The 15,593-nt window shown below is 57.2% G+C and overlaps 1 protein-coding gene across 3 annotated transcripts in view; it reads right to left on the bottom strand.

The window, feature by feature from the left end:
* BCAM (basal cell adhesion molecule (Lutheran blood group)) overlaps positions 1–15,593 on the bottom strand; it is a 444,431-nt gene that overhangs the window by 274,754 nt on the left and 154,084 nt on the right. The gene's annotated exons all lie outside the window — the stretch shown is intronic.

Here is a 15,593-nt window from a genome sequence, read left to right as displayed (position 1 = left end):
GAGGTCTCATTGGGCTGGCCCTCTGAGGTAGTCTAGAGTAAGTCCTCTGACGTCTCCTAGCGCTGGCCCTCCGAGGTTTCATTGGGCTGGCCCTCCGAGGTAGTCTAGAGTAAATCCTCTGTGGTATCCTAGAGCTGGCCCTCTGAGGTCTCCCAGAGCTGGCCCTCTGCGGTCTCCCAGAGCTGGCCCTCTGCGGTCTCCCAGAGCTGGCCCTCTGCGGTCTCCCAGAGCTGGCCCTCTGCGGTCTCCCAGAGCTGGCCCTCTGCGGTCTCCCAGAGCTGGCCCTCTGCGGTCTCCCAGAGCTGGCCCTCAGAGGTCTCCCAGAGCTGGCCCTCAGAGGTCTCCCAGAGCTGGCCCTCAGAGGTCTCTCAGAGCTGGCCCTCAGAGGTCTCCGAGAGCTGGCCCTCAGAGGTCTCCGAGAGCTGGCCCTCAGAGGTCTCCGAGAGCTGGCCCTCAGAGGTCTCCGAGAGCTGGCCCTCAGAGGTCTCCGAGAGCTGGCCCTCTGAGGTCTCCTAGAGCTGGCCCTCAGAGGTCTCCTAGAGCTGGCCCTCAGAGGTCTCCTAGAGCTGGCCCTCAGAGGTCTCCTAGAGCTGGCCCTCAGAGGTCTCCTAGAGCTGGCCCTCTGAGGTCTCCTAGAGTTGGCCCTCTGAGGTCTCAAAGAGTTGGCCCTCTGAGGTCTCCTAGAGTTGGCCTTCTGAGGTCTCCTAGAGTTGGCCCTCTGAGGTCTCCTAAAGTTACGCCTCTGAGGTCTCATCTCCTAGAGCTGGCCCACTGAGGTCTCCTCGAGCTGGACCTCTGAGGTCTCCTTGAGTCTGTCTTCTGAGGTCTCCTCGAGCTGGCCCAGTGAAGTCTTCTCGAGCTGGCCCAGGGAGGTCTCTTTGAGCCGGTCCTCTGGGGTCTCAGAGGTGGCCCTCTGAGGTCTCCTTAAGCTGGCCCTCAAAGGTCTCCTAAAGCTGGTCCTCTGGGACCTCAGAGGTGGCCCTCTGAGGTCTCCTAGCGCTGGCCCACTGAGCTCTTCCACACAGAGGTGGGCCTGTGAGGTCTCCTTGAGTGAACCCTCAAAGGTCTTTGAGAGTGAGAGCTCCAAGACCCAGGTTGTGTGAGGTCAGGCACTGCAGGATCCTCAAGGCAGCCTCCCCGGGGCGTTTAAGGGCAGACCCTACCCTACCCCCGGGGGGGGGGGGGGGGGGGTCTCATTCACATGCGCCCTCAGCACTGCCCTCCCCCAGCTGTGTAACATGTCAGGGTGCGCGCGCCCTGTTCCTTGAATCATGTATGGATGCCAGAGAAGGCGTTTAAGGGCAGACCCCACCCTCCCCGGGGGGGTCTCATTCACATGGATGCCAGAGAGGGCGTTTGCGCTATTTTCTCTTGGCTGATGCTATGGAAAGGGCTCAGTGACAGATGCCACTGCGGTCTATTTTCGGAGCCGCGGTTCCTGAGAGACTCCCGTGTCCGCTCCGGAGCTGCCGCTTCCTCTCCGGGGTGTTGAGTGATGACTACAGCGATTCCTACACACTGGACGCTCGTGAAGCCTGGAACACACTCAGCGGGGGGCGTTGTGCAAAGGGTGTGAAATAAAACCATTTGTATTGTCTGGGAGGCGGTGGTGGTAGTAATTTATTTGTTAATTAATTAAAATCATTACAAACATGTGCACACACACAGAAAAATAAAAAACACCTTTGAAAAGAACCACTACTTGTAAATTAATAATTAACAATTTTTCAACCTAACATTAAAACCTTTACATAAAACAGTAATTGAAAAGCATTCAATTACTGGGAGGCGATGTTGAGTCTGGGTGGGTCTGGGTGGGTCTGTGGTGACTCTTGGTAGCTCTACGGTGACTCTGGGTGGGTCTGCGGTGACTCTGGGTGGGTCTGCGGTGACTCTGGCTGGGTCTGCGGTGACTCTGGCTGGGTCTGCGGTGACTCTGGCTGGGTATGCGGTGACTCTGGCTGGGTATGCGGTGACTCTGGCTGGGTATGCGGTGACTCTGGCTGGGTCTGCGGTGACTCTGGGTGGGTGTGGGTGGGTCTGTGGTGACTGGGTGTGTCTGCCGTGACTCTGGCTGGGTGTGGGTCTGCGGTGACTGGGTGGGTCTGCGGTGACACTGGGTGGGTCTGCGGTGACACTGGGTGGGTCTGCGGTGACTCTGGCTGGGTATGCGGTGACTCTGGCTGGGTATGCGGTGACTCTGGCTGGGTATGCGGTGACTCTGGCTGGGTATGCGGTGACTCTGGCTGGGTATGCGGTGACTCTGGCTGGGTATGCGGTGACTCTGGCTGGGTATGCGGTGACTGGCTGGGTGTGGGTCTGCGGTGACTCTGGGTGGGTGTGGGTGGGTCTGTGGTGACTGGGTGTGTCTGCCGTGACTCTGGCTGGGTGTGGGTCTGCGGTGACTGGGTGGGTCTGCGGTGACACTGGGTGGGTCTGCGGTGACACTGGGTGGGTCTGCGGTGACACTGGGTGGGTCTGCGGTGACACTGGGTGGGTCTGCGGTGACACTGGGTGGGTGTGGGTCTGCGGTGACTCTGGGTGGGTGTGGGTGGGTCTGCGGTGACTGGGTGTGTCTGCGGTGACACTGGGTGGGTCTGCAGTGACACTGGGTGGGTCTGCAGTGACACTGGGTGGGTCTGCCGTGACACTGGGTGGGTCTGCCGTGACACTGGGTGGGTGTGGGTCTGCGGTGACTCTGGGTGGGTGTGGGTGGGTCTGCGGTGACTGGGTGTGTCTGCGGTGACACTGGGTGGGTCTGCAGTGACACTGGGTGGGTCTGCGGTGACTCGGGGTGGGTCTGCGGTGACACTGGGTGGGTCTGCGGTGACACTGGGTCAATCAATCAATCAAAGGCATTTATAAAGCGCACTACATACCCGTAGGGTCTCAAGGCGCTGGGGGAAGGGGGGAGCCGCTACTGCTCGAACAGCCAGGTCTTCAGCTTCTTCCTGAAGGAGAGGTGGTCTTGGGTTAGGCGCAGGTCGGTAGGGAGGGAGTTCCAGGTCTTGGCGGCTAGGTAGGAGAAGGACCTTCCTCCTGTCGTCGCTCTTCGGATGCGGGGGACGGCGGCGAGGGCGTGGTTGGCTGATCGGAGGTGGCGTTTGGGAGCGTAGAAGTTGATTCGGCTGTTGAGGTAGCTCGGTCCTTGGTCGTGTAGGGCTTTGTGTGCGTGGGTGAGGAGGCGGAAGGTGATTCTTTTGTTGACGGGGAGCCAGTGTAGGTCTCTCAGATGTCCGGAGATGTGGCTGGTTCGTGGGATGTCGAGGATGAGTCTGGCTGAGGCGTTCTGGATCCGCTGGAGTCTCTTCTGGAGCTTGGCGGTGGTTCCGGCGTAGAGGGCGTTGCCGTAGTCCAGTCGGCTAGTGACGAGGGCCTGGGTGACGGTCTTCCTGGTCTCGGTGGGGATCCACCAGAAGATCTTCCGTAGCATGCGTAGGATGTTGAAGCACGCCGAGGAGACGTTGTTGACTTGCCTGGTCATGGAGAGGGAGGAGTCCAGGATGAAGCCCAGGTTGCGTGCATGGTCTGTCGGTTTGGGTGCGGTGCCCAGGGCGGGAGGCCACCAGGAGTCGTCCCAGGCGGAGGGTGAAGAGCCCAGGATGAGGACCTCCGTCTTGTCTGAGTTCAGTTTCAGGCGGCTGGTCGTCATCCACTCGGCTACCTCTTTCATCCCTTCGTGCAGGTTGGCTCTGGCGGCGGCGGGGTCGTTGGTCAGGGAGAGGATCAGCTGGGTGTCGTCGGCGTAGGAGATTATGCTGAGGTTGTGTTGGCGTGCGATGGCCGCGAGGGGGCTCATGTAGACGTTGAAGAGGGTGGGGCTCAGCGAGGATCCTTGAGGGACGCCGCAGATGACTTCGGTGGCCTCTGACTTGTACGGTGGTAGGCGGACTCTCTGTGTTCTTCCGTCGAGGAAGGAGATGATCCATTCCAGAGCCTTGTCCTGGATTCCGACGTTGCTGAGGCGCTGTACTAGGGTGCGGTGGCAGACAGTGTCGAATGCCGCGGAGAGGTCTAGGAGGATGAGGGCACCTGTTTCTCCGTTGTCCATCAGTGCTCGGATGTCATCGGTGGCGGCGATGAGGGCGGTCTCGGTGCTGTGGTTGGCTCGGAAGCCAGACTGTGAGGGGTCGAGGGATCCATTCGTCTCGAGGAAGGCGGCCAGCTGCTTGTTGACGGTCTTCTCGATTACTTTGGCTGGAAACGGGAGAAGCGAGATGGGGCGGTAATTCTTGAGTTCGGTGGGGTCCGCTGTGGGTTTCTTGAGTAGAGCGCTGAGTTCGGCGTGCTTCCAGCTCTCGGGGAAGGTGGCGGTGTCGAAGGATGTGTTGATGATGTCTCGCAGGTGGGGTGCGATGACAGCGTCGGCCTTGTTGAAGACGTGGTGAGGGCAAGGGTCGGTCGGCGATCCGGAGTGGATGGAGTTCATCGTGCGGATGGTGTCTTCGGTGCTGATCGGGGTCCAGGCGTGGAGGGTGGTGGTGGGGGGTGGTTGTTCGGTCGTGGTGTGCGTTGGTTGGGTGTTGAAGCTGTTGCGTATGTCCGCGATCTTGTTGTGGAAGTATGAGGCGAGGGAGTTGCAGAGGTCTTGCGATGGGGTGATGTCGTTGTTTCCTGCGCTGGGGTTGGATAGCTCTTTCACGATGTTGAAGAGTTCCTTGCAGTTGTGTGCGTTGTTGTCCAGCCGGTCTTTGAATGCAGTTTTCTTGGCGGCGCGGATCAGCTGGTGGTGCTTCCGGGTGGCAAGCTTGAAGGTGGTCCTGTTGTCCGGTGTAGGTTCCCTTCTCCAGACTTTCTCGAGGGCTCGGCAGTTCTTCTTGGAGCTCGAGTTCGTCGGTGAACCATGGGGCTTTCTTGCTGCCGGGTCTGCTGGGCGGGGTCCTCAGTGGGGCGAGCTCGTCCGCGCAGTTGCTGATCCACTTCGTGAGGTTGTCGGCGGCCTGGCTGGGGTTCGCTGAGCTGGCAGGAGGGTGCTGGCTCAGGGAGGTGGCGAGCTGGTCGGCTGTGATCTTGTTCCAGCTTCTGCGGGCAGCCTGTTGCTGGTGGTGGTGGGTCGTCTTTCTTTTGAAGGTGAAGTGGACGCAGCTGTGGTCCGTCCATTGAAGCTCTGTGGCGTGGCTGAAGTCGATGTCTGTGCTGGATGAGAAGACTGCGTCGAGTGTGTGTCCGGCGAGGTGGGTGGGGGTGGACACCAGCTGCTTGAGTCCAAGATTGGCGAGGTTGTCGATCAGGGTGCTGGGGTTGCGGTCGTTGATGTTCTCCAGGTGGAAGTTGAGGTCCCCCAGGAGGATGTAGTCAGCGGAGGGGAGGGCATGCGGGCTGACGAAGTCGGCAATGTCCTCGCTGACTGTGGCTGGGTCTGCGGTGACTGTGGCTGGGTCTGCGGTGACTCTGGGTGGGTGTGGGTGGGTCTGCGGTGACTGGGTGGGTCTGCGGTGACTCTGGGTGGGTCTGCGGTGACACTGGGTGGGTCTGCGGTGACACTGGGTGGGTCTGCGGTGACACTGGGTGGGTGTGGGTCTGCGGTGTCTCTGGGTGGGTGTGGGTGGGTCTGCGGTGACTGGGTGGGTCTGCGGTGACTCTGGCTGGGTCTGCGGTGACACTGGGTGGGTCTGCGGTGACACTGGGTGGGTCTGCGGTGACTGGGTGGGTGTGGGTGGGTCTGTGGTGACTGGGTGGGTTTGCGGTGACTCTGGGTGGGTCTGCGGTGACACTGGCTGGGTCTGCGGTGACACTGGCTGGGTCTGCGGTGACACTGGCTGGGTCTGCGGTGACACTGGCTGGGTCTGCGGTGACACTGGCTGGGTCTGCCGTGACACTGGCTGGGTCTGCCGTGACACTGGCTGGGTCTGCCGTGACTCTGGGTGGGTCTGCCGTGACTCTGGGTGGGTCTGCCGTGACTCTGGGTGGGTCTGCCGTGACTCTGGGTGGGTCTGCCGTGACTCTGGGTGGGTCTGCCGTGACTCTGGGTGGGTGTGGGTCTGCGGTGACTGTGGTTGGGTGTGGGTCTGCGGTGACTGTGGCTGGGTGTGGGTCTGCGGTGACTCTGGGTGGGTGTGGGTGGGTCTGCGGTGACTCTGGCTGGGTCTGCGGTGACTCTGGCTGGGTCTGCGGTGACTCTGGCTGGGTCTGCGGTGACACTGGGTGGGTCTGCAGTGACTCTGGGTGGGTCTGCAGTGACTCTGGGTGGGTCTGCAGTGACACTGGGTGGGTCTGCAGTGACACTGGGTGGGTCTGCAGTGACACTGGGTGGGTGTGGGTGGGTCTGAGGTGACTGGGTGGGTTTGCGGGGACACTGGCTGGGTCTGCGGGGACACTGGCTGGGTCTGCGGGGACACTGGCTGGGCCTGCGGGGACACTGGCTGGGCCTGCGGGGACACTGGCTGGGCCTGCGGGGACACTGGCTGGGCCTGCGGGGACACTGGCTGGGCCTGCGGGGACACTGGCTGGGCCTGCGGGGACACTGGCTGGGTCTGCGGGGACACTGGCTGGGTCTGCAGTGACTCTGGGTGGGTCTGCGGTGACACTGGGTGGGTCTGCGGTGACACTGGGTGGGTCTGCGGTGACACTGGGTGGGTCTGCGGTGACACTGGGTGGGTCTGCGGTGACTCTGGGTGGGTCTGCGGTGACTCTGGGTGGGTGTGGGTGGGTTTGCAGTGACTGGCTGGGTCTGCGGTGACTCTGGCTGGGTCTGCGGTGACTCTGGCTGGGTCTGCGGGGACACTGGCTGGGTCTGCGGGGACACTGGCTGGGTCTGCGGGGACACTGGCTGGGTCTGCGGGGACACTGGCTGGGTCTGCGGGGACACTGGCTGGGTCTGCGGGGACACTGGCTGGGTCTGCGGGGACACTGGCTGGGTCTGCGGTGACACTGGGTGGGTGTGGGTCTGCGGTGGGTGTGTGTGGGTCTGCGGTGACTGGGTGGGTCTGCAGTGACTCTGGTTGGGTCTGCTGGGTCTGCGGTGACACTGGGTGGGTCTGCGGTGACACTGGGTGGGTCTGCGGTGACACTGGGTGGGTCTGCCGTGACTCTGGGTGGGTGTGGGTCTGCGGTGACTCTGGGTGGGTGTGGGTGGGTCTGCGGTGACTGGGTGTGTCTGCGGTGACACTGGGTGGGTCTGCGGTGACTGGGTGGGTGTGGGTGGGTCTGTGGTGACTGGGTGGGTTTGCGGTGACACTGGGTGGGTCTGCGGTGACACTGGGTGGGTGTGGGTCTGCGGTGAATCTGGCTGGGTCTGCGGTGACTCTGGGTGGGTCTGCGGTGACACTGGGTGGGTCTGCGGTGACACTGGGTGGGTCTGCGGTGACACTGGTGACACTGGGTGGGTCTGCGGTGACTCTGGGTGGGTCTGCGGCGACACTGGGTGGGTCTGCGGTGACACTGGGTGGGTCTGCGGTGAATCTGGCTGGGTCTGCACCTCTGCTGCAGCGACCGATGCCACCCAGGGGGAGCTCGGGCTTCAGAAGACGTCATTTGGGAATTGTATTTAGTTTTATCAATGTAGAAACCGACTGCCCTGAGGATGAGAAAACGAGCACAGTGACAAACATGAGGGGGTGCAGGGATGCCATCTGCAGCCGATGCACCGAGGTGACCTACAAGAACTACAGAGCTACGAGTGACAGCAGAGCTACGAGTGACAGCAGAGAGGAGTGACAGCAGAGAGGAGTGACAGCAGAGCTACAAGTGACAGCAGAGAGGAGTGTCAGAAGAGAGGAGTTACAGCACAGCTACAAGGGACAGCAGAGAGGAGTGACAGCAGAGCCGCTTGTGACAGCAGAGAGGAGTGTCAGAAGAGAGGAGTTACAGCAGAGCTACAAATGACAGCAGACAGGAGTGACAGCAGAGTGCCAGCCCTTCATGGTATTTACCCTCACTGTAGTGACTTTGGGTGAACCGGTGCTCTGGAGGCTCCAAGTAACAGCAGAGCTACAGGTGACAGCAGAGCTACAAGTGACAGCAGAGCTACAAGTGACAGCAGAGCTACAAGGAACAGCAGAGCCACCAGAGTTCCGGAGGCTAAAAGTGACAGCAGAGCTACAAGTGACAGCAGTGCTCAGGGCTCGAGTAGGGGGTACACACAGGTATACGGCATCCCCCCACTCTTTTCACAGGGTGGATGCCGTCCCCCCGCCAGGAAGCTGGGTCCCACAGAAATACGCTGAACATGTCCCGGTGTAATTTTCAGACACCGGGACACGTTCAGCACGTGACATCATGAGGTCATTTGCATATTGTCAGTTCCCCCACTTCTTTTTATAAGACTTGTGCCCAGGCAGAGCTACAAGTGACAGCGGAGCTACAAGTGACAGCAGAGCTACAAGTGACAGCAGAGCTACAAGTGACAGCAGAGCTACAAGTGACAGCAGAGATACAAGTGACAGCAGAGTGACAGCCCCTGCATGGTATTTACCCTCACTGTAGTGACATCGGGTGCACCAGAGCTCTGGAGGCTCCAAGTGACAGCGGAGCTACAGGTGACAGCGGAGCTACTAGTGACAGCGGAGCTAAAAGTGACAGCGGAGCTAAAAGTGACAGCAGAGCTCCAAGTGACAGCAGAGCTCCAAGTGACAGCAGAGCTACAAGTGACAGCAGAGCTACAGCAAAGTGACAGCAGAGCTACAGCAGAGTGACAGCCCCAGCATGGTATTTACCCTCACTGTAGTGACCTCGCGTGCACTAGAGCTCTGGAGGCTCCAAGTGACAGCAGAGCTTCATGTGACAGCGGAGCTACAAGTGACAGCGGAGCTGCAAATCATACCAAAGTGTTAGCCCTCCATGGTATTTACCCTCACTGTAGTGAGCTTGGGTGTACCAGAGCTTTGGAGGCTCCAAGTGACAGCAGAGCTCCAAGTGACAGCGGAGCTACAAGTGACAGCAGAGCTACAAGTGACAGCAGAGCTACAGGTGACAGCAGAGCTCCAAGTGACAGCAGAGCTCCAGGTGACAGCAGAGCTACAGGTGACAGCAGAGCTACAGGTGACAGCAGAGCTACAGGTGATAGCAGAGCTCCAAGTGACACCAAAGTATTAGCCCTCCATGGTATTTACCCTCACTGTAGTGAGCTCGGGTGCACCAGAGCTTCGGAGGCTCCAAGTGACAGCGGAGCTACAGGTGACAGCAGAGCAACAAGTGACAGCAGAGCAACAAGTGACAGCAGAGCTACAGGTGACAGCAGAGCTACAGGTGACAGCGGAGCTACAGGTGACAGCAGAGTGCCATCCCTTGGGGGGTTGGTCTTTGGGCCTTGCTGTGATTGGCTGGGCGTGTGCTGACACAGAGCGTCAGGTCAGCACGCTATGTGCGTGCCAGGGGCACGTGGGACAGGCAGTGCCAGCAGGCCTCAGGGCTCGAGTCCTAAAGATAGAAGTGGGGGGACTCACCAAGTTAAGCAGAATGGCTGTGACATCACCACACACGACATCACAGGAAGTGACATCATGGCGTATGACTTTACATGTGGCATCACGGGAAGTGGCATCACAGCCCTTGACCTCACCGGAAGTGACATCAGATCTTAAGACCACACATGTTTTTAGCGGGTCTATCGTGAGTACATTTGAGCGCAGCACACTATTTAACAAATTAGATATTGCATTGGAGTTGTTGCAAAATATTGATGGGACCCAGACACAGAATCTGGGTCTCAAATGTAGCATGCATCTGTCCTGCTTAATTGGTTGCAATCTGTATTTTAAAATATCTTATGGGGTTCAGGCGCCTGCTGCAGAGCTGTGTGTGCCCGCTGAATCTCATAATGGGAATAAGATAACTCAGGAGGCTAATGTATTTGCTGGAGAGATCTGTGCTTTGTCTAGTCCTAGATGCGAATCAAAGTAGCAGAAAGGGTTAATGTGTCTCCTGCAAAGCACATCACGTGACACAGATAACAGATTTGTGTTTTATTTAAAGGGGTGAGCGGACTAGGCTTTTAAAACAAAAATCCTTCTGTTACCTGCAGTTTATAGATTGAAATCCTTCTAATACAGCACAGTGAGGTATGAGTGACGTGGCTCCCACACCTTGTGACCCTCGCTGTCTTAGGTAACACGTCCCTTATATTGGTGTACACACACACACAACTTACTGTCAATGTATCATCTGTATGTGTGATGTAAAGCGCCCGACACCCTGTATTGGCTCTACTCATCCCAATGCAGGGTGTCAACGCTTTACATCTCACGGACACAAATAATAATTGAAATACTCTTATTTTTTATTTTATTTATTTGATTTTTATATAGCGCTGGCTAGACTCGGAGGTATCAGAGCGCTTTACATAGGGAGAGTTACATAGGTTACAAGTTTCACATTGTTACAGAAGGTAGGTCAATTACAAATTACATCCGTTGGCTCAAGGCGTGTAGATGGTAAGGGGGTAAGGTAAAAGGGCGACAGGGAGGGAAATTAAGCAGAGAATTGGCACAAGGAAAAACAGAGTAAGTAGGGGGAGAGAAATTCAGGGGAGAAAGGAATGGGGGAGGCAAGCAAAGAATGAAGGAGGGAAGGGTGGGGGGTAGGAGACACAGTGAGGAGACGAGGAAGTGACTGTGTCTGATGTCCGGCTCAGTGGGAGACGGCTCCCCGCGGTTAAGGGATCATTCCCAGTCTTCCATTTAGTGCGATTCCCTCCTCACGGTGGACTCTCTCAGAGGGGTCGCTGAGACTCCAGGTCAATCCCAGACCTCCACTATGTGAGACTCCCGTGTCCCTGTGGACTCTCTCAGCGGGGTCGCTGAGACTCCAGGGCACAGATACTGAATCCCTCCCCAACAAGGGGAGAGGAGTGCTTTGGTCATGGGCATCTTGAGGTGTAGTTATTTACCCGGACCTGTCCCCGAATACCCGTGTTTAACAACCTCACCCAGCCTATGAATTTGGGTCCGAAGCCCATACGTCTCAATACTTCAAATAAGTAAGGCCATTCGATGGAATCAGACGCCATCGAGGCATCTAGTGAGAGGACAACAGCGTCCTCCTCGAGAAACCCACGACGCGCTGTAACATTGTGGAGGCGTCTGATGCTTAGCGCCGTGTTCCTCCCGGGCATGAAATCCTGATTGGTCTGGGTGGACCAGTGAGGAAATGACCGCCATCAGGCGTAGGGCAAGGACTTCTGCTAGGATCTTTGCTTACGCATTTATTAGGGAAATGGGACGGTAGGAGCTGCAGGCATCCGCGGGTTTACCCGGTTTCCTAATTACTACTATGGACGCCAGACGCTGGTCCTCCGGTAGGCGACCTGTTTCGTAGCTTTCTTCAAACATGGCCCGCATATGAGGAACCACCTGGGTGGCCACCACTTTTAGAAATTCTATGGGGATCCCACTGGGTCCCATCGCCTTGCCTGACTGAATCTTAGTTATTGCTTGCTGGATTTCTAGATCCGTCAAGTCCCGGTCCAGTGCCTCTGTCGCTATCAGACAATATCGGTATGTCGCTATCCGCAAGGCTTTGACGGAAGTCTTCCGTTGTGTATGCAGTGGATGGAGTGTATACGCGTTCCAAGTGGTCAGCAAATGCATTCGCGACGTCCCTCGGATGAGTGACCTGCACCCCGTCCTCCAGAGTTAACTGGGGCACCCATTTCTCCCCCTGCTCCCTCCTTTCCAGCCACGCCAATAATTTCCCGTCCCTGTCTCCTAGTTCATATAGTTTAAGCGTTGTGTGCCGGAGCTTGGCCTGTATCTGTTCCCTAACAAGGATCTTATAATCCTCTTGTTTGAGCTCCAGGTGGTGCCTGGTGTCCTCTGAGGGGGCCATGTTGTAATAGGACTCCAATTTATGGAGGTCATCCTCAACCTGGACAATATGGAGTAGCCGCTTCTTGGTGTAGCCCACCTTGAGGGCCAGGGCCTGACCCTTCACCACTGCCTTGAATGCCTCCCGTCTGCGCCGAGTCCACTGAGCCTACATTTTCTAGAAAATAATTAGTGGTGTGTTCAAGCAGTTCCACTTTTATGTCGGGAATTGTCAGCAACCAGGGACTAAGAGTCAGTACAGTGCGTGGTTGCCGCTCATAAAGTGTGAAGTCCACTGTCACTGGGGAGTGGTCCGAGATACCTCTCGGGAGTGCCCTGGGGTTTTGGAAGTGGCCGATGGACTCAGACTGTGTTAAGAAGTAATCTATGCGGGAGGAGCTCTTGTGGGTGTTGGAATAGTAGGTGTACTGAACACCGTCTGGTTGGAATGTACGCCATATGGCCACTAGACCCAGGGCCACGGCGGACTCCTCCATATGTGTGTGTGGTCGTGTCAACTGTCTGGGTGGATGTCAATCCCTGCTATCATCCATAGTCATATTAAAATCCCCACCCAATATCAGCGTGCCGATGGAAAGATTTGTTAATATCCTCCCGAGATCTACCATCGCTTCTCTACCCATCGCCGGGGGGAGGTACACTGAAACCACATTTAGTATGCTCCCCTCCCATTGCCCCTCTGCCACTGCAAACCTGCCTCGCGGATCTGCCCATGTACTCCTCACCATGAGTGCCACACTCTTTTTGATCAAGATACCCGTGCCCCTAGAACCCGAGGTGAAGTCCGCATGCACCAACTGCTTGCAACCTCATCTATTGAGGACTTTGCATTTATTACCCACCATGTGTGTCTCCTGGAGAAATACCAGGTGAGGGGCCTGCCCTTTTAGGTATTGCTGCACTATCCCCCGCTTAATTTGGTCTCCCATGCCATTCACATTCCACGTCATCACTAGGAGTGATTTGACCCCATTGGCCCCTGCCATCAGATGTCACTAGACCCAAACTTGAATGCACCCATATATCCAGGAGCGGAATTGCTGCGTCTCGGAGGCAAATCTCCTTGCTCCTATCTCTGCCTTCCCTGAAGTGTACAGTAAGTTAAAACCAAGTTTACAGCCATCTTAGCTACCAAGTGACTGTCTCGAGAGATCCTGGAACCCCCTCTCAGTGTGTCTGTGACTTGTGAACTCAGACCCCCAAAACATCTCAACCCCTCTCCCAAAAACTGCCTCCCCTCCCCCTCCCTGCCTGTGGATCTCGAACTACCCACTCCCAAACTAGGCAGAGTGCTTCTTTTCTCCCCCAAAGTACTCATAGGTGTTGGCTAGCAGCTCACACTCCCTCGCCTTGTCGTAGTGTTCGGGTTTGTGTTGTTTTAAGTAAATGTTCACCGCCTGCTTTGTGATACATCACCGTCTCCACCCTCCAGCCACCCAATGTCCATGACTCCTGCAGCCACTTATCTGCGAGCTGGTCCGCTTCAATCCATGTCGAGGTTCAGGCTGTACCACTGCGCAACGTCCCTCCTTTTGCCGCCGAGGAGGTGCCTTCTTCTTGCTCTCTGCCATGTGTAGAATCGGGTGGACGGGTCCTCCATTCCGACCCCTTCGTGGACCCTCGACTCTCCGCCACCCTTCCATCCAGTCCCAGGCTTCCTCCGGTGTGGAGAAGAACCATGTCTTCCCCTCCGATTCTACTCGTAGTTTTGCAGGAAACAGCATTGCGTATTTTACTTCACGCAGTCTGAGTTGTTGTTGGATAGCCATAGAACTGCGCCGTTGGGCCTGGACCTATGCTGTATAGTCAGGAAAAAACGTAACCACACTGTTCTCAATTTTAAGTGGTGGATTAGCTCTGGCTGTCTGCAGGATTGCATCTCTATCTCTGAAATTGAAGACCCTCGCTATTAGCGGGTGCAGAGGGGCCTCAGGCTTGGATCGACCCCCGGCACCCTGTGGGCCCTTTCAGAAGTAGCCAGACAGTCGTTTGGGCTGGAGATGCTTAGTGATTAACTCTTCAACGTAGAGGTCCGCGGCAGGCCCTTCTGCGCATTCCTGAACCCCCAAAATGTGAATGTTATTTCTGCGTGCCCACCCTTCGTAGTCATCCAGCTGTTTGGCCATCGCGGCTAGTTGGGTTTGCAATTCGTTGACTTGCTGTTGGAGCTGGGAGGTGTCCGCCTGCAATGCTGCTGTTGTGTCCCCCAGGCTTCTAACTTTATTGTCCATTTTGCGTAAGTGCCCTGAGGAGGGACACCTCCACGTTCACTGAGTCTATGCGAGCTTCCAGAGAGGTACGCACCCCCGAGATGGCCTTCATTATATCATGAAGCGTGAGGTCCGCCTGGGGCGATGGGCTGCGCTTTCCCTCAGGGGCTTCTGTGAGCTCTTTCTTGCGCTCCTCCCCTACCTTCATCCACGCAAATCTGGCAAGCTTAGCTTGGGCTGTGGCTTTAGGTCCCTTCCCACTTGCCATTCTGGTCCGGCAACTGTCCCCCACCCGTGACCAACCCCGGTAGTCCCCGCCGCCTGCCCGGTGGGAAATCAGAGCCCCCGGCGGCCTGTCGGGTTTCCCTGGGGACGGCCTTCTCGAGGTGCCCGGGATTTATCAGCCGGCTGGAGCCCTCAGTTCGACACAGGCCACTAGATTGCCACGGCCTCCTCCACTACAGGACCAGCCGTTTCACCGGGGACCCTTGTCGGCTGTATGTTTGTCGAAGTAGCGCTCTTCACCTCCTGGGCTCCCTGCCTGACCCACTTTGGCACCTGCTGCACTTGACGCCGCCGAGACCCTGTTCAGAGCGCCCACATACTCCTGCGGCTCTCCGCCAAACCCCACAGCACTGGGTATTAGGAATGTGTTAATCAAGGGGGGGGCCCCAAGGAGGGCACCCCCTTCGGTCCTCCTGTGGGGTGTCCAGTTTGGCTGCCGTCCGGCCACTGAGATCGCCGAAGGCACAAGGGGGAGGGGGTGCCCAGCACGCTGATGAGGCCTCAATTTGAGGCCTCAATTTTCAGCATCAGCTCGAGCGCCGGACCGTCAGAAGGCTTTCAGTCCACGTCGGTGAGCTGGATCGTCCGGACGCTTCGGATCGCGCTGGGACTTCGGGACACGGCCGACTGATTATGGCGCCGTCGCCATCTTGCTCCCTCTCTCAGCTACAGCTCACGTCTTCTTTCCGCCGTATGGGCACTGCGAAGCCCCGTTATACCTCCCGCTAGGTCTCTGGAGAGCAGGCACTCGTTGCCCCTTATAGCACTAAGTCGGGCACACGATACTTTCAGGATAAATAGCGGATTTTCCGCGAGGGCTGAGGAGCCTCTCTAGAGCGCCGCCATTCACCTCGGCTGCTGGCCACGCCCCCTCCCATGGTATTTTTAACTTTTAAGCACAGTTTGCCAAGATATTTTTAAGTTAACGTGCAACTATAGCGCAAACTTGACCCGAAGGCTATCAGAGCGCTGAGTTGCGTTCCACACGGACTCGTTCATTTTGTTAGGCAGGCGAGAATAAGTGATTTGCCCATTCACACTCTTATCTGCCTTGGAAGGATGAAAGGTGCGGTCATGGTGACTGGTTTAGAATCGCACAGATTTCTAGGATGGGCGGAGTTGCCAGAGAGATGATTCCTATTTCAGACCAGCGCGGACACAAATCTGTTTTTACCTTAACATGGGTACAGAGGGGGCCCGTTTTTGCAGCTGAACCCGCACCGCACGGGGCAGCAGTGCATTTCTTCTGGAGCCCGTCACATGCTGAAGCGTGCACGCTCACTCTTCGGGGTATGTGTGTGTGCACTAAAGTGAGCTTTTACTTGGGTTCCTCTAA

This window comes from Triturus cristatus, chromosome 7 (genome assembly GCF_964204655.1).
Source record: "Triturus cristatus chromosome 7, aTriCri1.1, whole genome shotgun sequence".
In the NCBI taxonomy this organism is placed as follows: Eukaryota; Metazoa; Chordata; class Amphibia; order Caudata; family Salamandridae; genus Triturus; species Triturus cristatus.
This window is presented reverse-complemented; position numbering and strand designations above follow the sequence as displayed.